The sequence below is a fragment of the Zootoca vivipara genome, chromosome 9 (assembly GCF_963506605.1).
Source record: "Zootoca vivipara chromosome 9, rZooViv1.1, whole genome shotgun sequence".
Lineage (NCBI taxonomy): Eukaryota > Metazoa > Chordata > Lepidosauria > Squamata > Lacertidae > Zootoca > Zootoca vivipara.
This window is the reverse complement of record NC_083284.1, coordinates 24,919,700-24,926,274: the sequence shown is the minus strand read 5'-3', so window position 1 is coordinate 24,926,274 and position 6,575 is coordinate 24,919,700.

Below are 6,575 nucleotides of genomic sequence, written 5' to 3'. Positions count from 1 at the left end.
AAGTTCAAGCCATTGTTACATCATTGGTCACACTAAAGCTTATCTTTTTCATGCTGTTCTTCTCATAGTGGGGAAAATCAGAGCTCACTGGCAGAGGACATGGTTTGCATGCAGAAAATCCCAGGTTCAATCCATGAACTTTCTCATTAATCCCAGGTAGCCTGGGCTGAGAGGCCATTCAGAGTAGACAATACTGAGTTAGATGGACCAGTGGTCTCACTCAGTGAAACACTTAATCGTATGTACAAACTGTCAAATTGCATCATGTACACAAGACCATATATGGAACGTATTGTTTAATTAAGTAAACTAGAACAGTTATCCCTACCTGCTACCACATTCAAAGCTGCTGACAGATTAAGATCTCCATTCAATCCCTAACTACTGTATCTGCTGGAAGAATGAAGAAAATTGACTCTTTTTAACTACTCTTGTAGAAGACAGAGGTGTAATTAAAGCAGGTTAAGGAAAAACTACTGTATTAAGAAATCCTAAGAGCCACTACCTAAGCTACTTGTTGACCATTAATAAAAATCTGAGAAGTGGAGCCATCCAGGTTGTAGGTTTGAGCCCCATGTTGGGCAAAAGAATCCTGCATTGCAGGAGTTTGGGCTAGAGATGATCCTTGGGGTCGCTTGCAACTCTACAGTTCTTTGGTTCTATGATCCAATGAACAGGAGTAGTGGGATATTCAGTATGGATAAAAATAAGTACTTCTGCACACACCACATCATGAAACTGTGATGTTTGTTACCACAAGATGTGCTTGTGACCATCAACTTGGTTGACTTTGAAAGGGGATTAGTCACATTCATGTAGGATAAGGTTATCAATGATTGCGACTCGTGGTGGTTATATGCAACCTTCAGTACTGTATCAGAGGCAGCATGCCTCTGAAGACCAGTTGCTGAGGAACAGCAGGAGGCCATTGCCTCGTGCTGGACTCAATCAACCTTCAGTTTGATCCAGTAGGGTCTTTTTACACTATTAATACCAGTGCCAGGACTCAACAGTGGATCAAGTCACCAGCAAGGAATGTTGAAACTCATGTACCACACAGATAAAAGGAGTTCTCGGGAATCACTGAAACTGGCATTCATTTCCTTGACAAATATATCAAGGTGGAAGAAAACTAAAATTCACTGATGTAAATCTCATTATTTTTGATATCTTTTGATTGATCTCAAAATATGAAAGGTAGACCTCATTTATAAATAAATAAAAGTATAATTTTGACTATCGTAAGGGGAAGAAAATCTGGTCAAAATGTTAATGCTTTTGTTTGTTTGTTTTTTGTTTGTTTTGTCACTTTATCTTGCACAGGGCAACCCAAAGTGACTTGCAACCACCTTCAGGAGGTAGAAATCTGCTGTTGAGTGTATGCTTCCCAATCCATTATTTGGCATTTCTTTAGCATGCTCTGCCAGAAAGAGAGAATGCCATGAGGAAATACTTCATTTTGTTGCACCTCTCCTCCAACCAGGCATGGAAGGTGCATTGACAGAGTTCAATGATATATTCCAGCAAGGGGGGGCAGCTATTCTCCTAGATCAGGCATCCCCAAACTTCAGCCCTCCAGATGTTTTGGACTACAATTCCCATCTTCCCCAACCACTGGTCCTCTTAGCAAGGGATCGTGGGAGTTGTACGCCAAAACATCTGGAGGGCCGCAGTTTGGGGATGCCTATCCTAGATCAAGTAAAACAATAGAAATACTTAATTGACCAATCACGTCTGTTCTGCCCCACCTAACAAAAGTCCTGTCCGCCCCCAATAACAAAATCCTGGCTATGCCCATGATTCTAGCCAGGCAAAAACAGCAAAGTACAAAGCATAGCATGTGGGAGGATCGTATGGCATGAAGAGAGTCTCAGAAAACAGATAAATAAAGCCAGATAAAGGGAGATTTGCCCCCCAAACCTGAGTTTCTCTTCTCCTGGTTCACAGTACCCATAATCACCACTCATGGTGATGTCTAGTAGTCAAACCCAGAGCCAAGCAGTCCAGAAACCATTCAGACTGGCCAATCAGCCTAAAGTCAACTCCTTTATCTGACCAGGTGGAACCCCATTGGCCTCTTATATCACCTGACTTCTGATGAGCTAGTACCTACCATATTCTTCTGGCCACCCGAACCAAAGCAAGTTGGAGGCCAGCAGCTTCTTCATTGGCCAAGATGTATTAATAAAGTCACCTGGGTCCTGCCATGCTAGAACATGGCTCTTGCCTAGTTTGGTCTGGCCCCAAACTTATGCAAGTCACATCATCAACCAAGGGACCTAGCTGGGCTAATATAAAGGAAGGCACTGCTCTCCAAGGGAGAATAACCTGACCAAACATGTCACAGATGCAATCATTGCCATACCATGAAAACAATAGCAAGTCACCCCACTCTCTCAGGCAGTCAGGTTTCTGAGAGATGTTCTTGGAAAACTCGTCAGGGCTGCCTAGCCCTTGGTAAACACCAACCCACACGCACCAACTTCCCTCTGAAATCAAAGGGAAATGTTAACAGCTTTGCTTGCTCTCCAGATAGTTCCACTGTTGTACTGTGAAGAGCACCAGTGGGAGTTTTTGTTTCAGTCTGACTCATTGCTCAGCTTGGGGCTTTACCGGAGACAGAGCGCACTTCGTTGATAGCGGTGGGGCTTGTTTTCAAGTACAAATGTGAAATCCGGGCATCTAGTATTTAAATCCAAGCGCTTTGTTGAACTGGGTGTGGATTAAGAAGAGAGGGAGTGGGGACATGCATGATAGCCATCAACGTAAAACAATCAGAAGGGTGATGGGACTTCTTCATGATGGACCTTTCCCCTCGCCCTCCCAGTCTCAAACATATATTCGAGTTCAAGATACTTAACTCTTATGTCATTGTGGTGGATTCGATCTTGAGTTGTGTCTGCTTGTTTCCTACAGAGATTTCCCTTTTCGTAGGGTCAGACCATTGGTCTATCGATCGCAGTATTGTCTACACTGACTGGCAGTGACTCTCCAGAGTTTCGAGCCGGAGACACTCCCAGACCTACCTGAAGATGTTGGGAGATCGAAAGCAGATGCTCGACCACTGAAACACGGACCTTAGTGACTAATGTACCCAGCTGGCTAAGGGTGTAGAGTTCATCCACATCTCCCACGAAGTTCAAACCCTTTCTGGTTCCTTTCAAGTTCGATCGGACTCCCTTTCTTGGCAGCATCTTGTCATGCATTTTCACAAAGTATGCTCGGTTCTTTCCGTCCTCTATCCATGTTGCCTCTTTCCTTCCTCGCTTCCAAGGGGAGCCTGGGCAAAGAGGGCAAAATCACCAAACAATGCATTGCGCTGGTGGCGGGTGGGGAGGAAGAGAAGAAGAGGGGGGGACAGACACTTTCTCTTATCTGTCCAAAACTTCGAAAGAGCGGGCTGGCTTGAAAAGCGCTCCCCTTTCTTCCCTTTGTAGAAACTCGAGAGTTTCGAAGTGCATGAGAAAAAGAACAAGGGATTAAGAGAAGAAACGGGGGGGGGGGTGGCTGAGTAGGTAGGTTATTATACAGAAACACTGAGTCAGATCATGATCACGAATCCATCTAGCAGGGGTATTGTCTGCGTTGGGTCTCCAGGATTGCAGTCTCTCCCAGTCCTACCTGATGCCCGAGATTGAACTTGGGACCTTCTGCATACAAGGTAGATGCAGATCCACGGGCCGGGAAAGTAAACCGCAAGACACCAACCTAACTGAACTGCAGACCTTCCGATGTCCACAACGTCTTAGTCCAATATTTGGGCTGAACCGGCTACCGTCATTCAGTGGCCAACAGTCTGTTGGCAACAGACCTGAACACGCTGCATGTGCCCAGAGACACATTCCCTCTACTTTCATATACCTCGCATTTGGAACAAGCTCCGATTCTAGAGCTTGTATCAATCTCTCCACACTGAGAGCCAGCCAGTGTGGTCTCTCCACATTGAGAGCCAGTGTGGTGTAGTGGTTAAGAGCGGTAGACGCGTAATCTGGGGAACCGGTTCGTGTCTCCACTCCTCCACATGCAACTGCTGCTGGGTGACCTTGGGCTAGTCACACTTCTTTGGAGTCTCTCAGCCTCACTCACCTCACAGAGCGTTTGTTGTGCGGGAGGAAGGGAAAGGAGAGTGTTAGCCGCTTTGAGACTCATTAGGGTAGTGATAAAGCGGGATATCAAATCCAAACTCTTCTTCTTCTTCTTCTTCTTCTTCTTCTTCTTCTTCTTCTTCTTCTTCTTCTTCTTCTTCTTCTTCTTCTTCTTCTTCTTCCACCTCTGTTTTCTCTCCATCCTTATCCAACTGGCCTTTTCGGGAGGCCTGTTGAAAAACCTCCCTAAATTCTTTTACCTAAGGTAATGGAAAGAAAGACCAAAAGGGGGAAAAAGTGTTTCTGAATAATTAGGAGAAGTTGCGAATAAGGCAACTCTGTTGCTATCAAGGGTCTCCCCCCCCCTTTTTCTCTCCCCGCCCTCTTCTCTCTCTCTCTCCCGTCTCCCAAGCAGTTGATGTGGTAATTAAGAATTTGGTGAGAGCCCCGGTCAGGTCACCTCGTTTCTCAGATCAGAAATTCTTTCAAGTGTCCTTCTGCGTCGCCAAAGATGACAACAGCAAATCAATAAGTGCTTGAAATGAAAGGGGGATGTTGCTTGGCCCCCAGGCTACAGATTTTCACACCGCCAGCCTCCCCTCTCCACCCGTCCGTCTCTCTCCCTCTCTTCCCCCCCTCCCTTTCTTCTCCTGAACTTGTAGCATTCCTTTGCTCTGTCTCGCCTCCTCTAGGAAGAGCTGGCCTTTTATGCCTCTGCTCAAGAAGGAGGTAAGTGCCCCCCCGCCCGTTAGCCTTTCTCTATTGCCTGTGTGGCTCTCCATCCAAGGGCTGCCTTGCCTGGGAAGAGCCGGGGAGGAAGAAGTGGCCGAAATGTCGAGGGCAGCGGCCAAAGAGCGCCTTTTTTGCCCATTGCAAAAACCAGAGATCTGCTAGGCGCCACTACTAAAATAAACGCCATACCGTCGAAAAGGCCCTCCATGCCTGCCATTGTCTTTCCTTCCTGTTTGCTTTGGGGAGGCGTCCCACCTCCCTCACCCACCCCCAAGTGGTTTAAAGCAGAGTGAAAATAAGTGGGGATTGCGTTCACACGGCTGGCATCGCCCCTAATGAGTCCGGATTCAAACCGTATTTCTAACGCACCGTTCTCTCTCCTTCTAGCTCCAGCCTTATTTTCCCTCTCCCTCCCCAGCCCCACAAAAATCCAATCCCCAGGACGTCTTAATGAAGTAATTCATTGCTGAGTCAATGCAGACATTTATATATTCTTTTAGCTCAAGTGGTTAAGCGCCGGTTGCTTCGCGGTGATGATAAAACCACCGGAATACACGAGGTAGTGGGGCAGGTTTTAATTTATATGCAAATCAATGGGTCCGTTTGGAGGGAGGGAAACTCTCTCCTCTCCCCCTCCCCCTTCACCATTTTTTGTATTGGCACCGTTGGAATCAAGATGAGCGAAGTGGAAACAAAATCCAGGCAGGCCAAAATAAAAGGGGTTGGGGGACGAATCGAGAAGCCAGCGAATCAATAAGGCAGGAGGGGAGTGGTTCACACACTCACAAGAATATAATTGGGAAGAAATTTGAAAATAATAATTCAGGACTGATTATCACTGCTCAGCAAAGCCTTCTGAAGAGGATTAATTAGGTGTTCACCTGTTTTCAGGGCCAGCGATGGAGAAACTGGAGTCTGGACACTAGGTTATTTTTCTAGTTATTGGTGACCCCGCCCACACCATTCCCACAAAGACTCACGCGTAAGACATCTCAACTAAAATGGAATAATTACCAGATGAATGGACCCCTTTCTATTATTATCCCCAACGTCAGCTCTCTCATTTGACCAGGTGGATGGGAATCATATCTTCTTCTTCGTCATCGTCGTCGTCATCCAGCAAGGCTTGCCGAAAATTGTTTACGTGCAGCCTGATCTTAAGAATAATGTGTTTACTCAGAAGTAAGTCTCCTAGAATCCTTTGGTTCTGACTCCCTCTAAAATGCACTTAGGACTGCAAGATTTGCAGTACAGTCTTTAGCATGTTTTCTCGGTAAATAACCAGGCTTACTTCTCTGTAAGTGCGTTGCATTCCCAGGCCCGCATAACTTTCGATTGACTTTGCGCGTTCTTATGAGGAACAGGAAACTCTCCTGCCTTCTGAGATAGAACGACAACTTTTCTCAATTCGTTCCCAAACTAAAAACTGTTTTGTACACTCGTTTTCCTGAAAGTGATTGACTTAACATAGAATTAATTTCTATTTTAGAGATTTAGGCTGCAATCCTAACCCCATTTACCTGGGAGTAAGTCCCATTGAATACAGTAGGACTTACTTTTCAGTATACTTGTTAGGACTGTGCAATCCTATGTGCAATCCCACAGGAAGTAAGTCCTATTAGGTTATTTACTTCTAGGTAAGAAAGTATAGGATTGCAGCCTTAGGTTGCAATGCCATAAATAGGCCTATGTATTTAGGGAAAGTGCCATTGAACTTAAACAAATTTACTTCTGGCTAAACGTCCGTAAGATATGGCT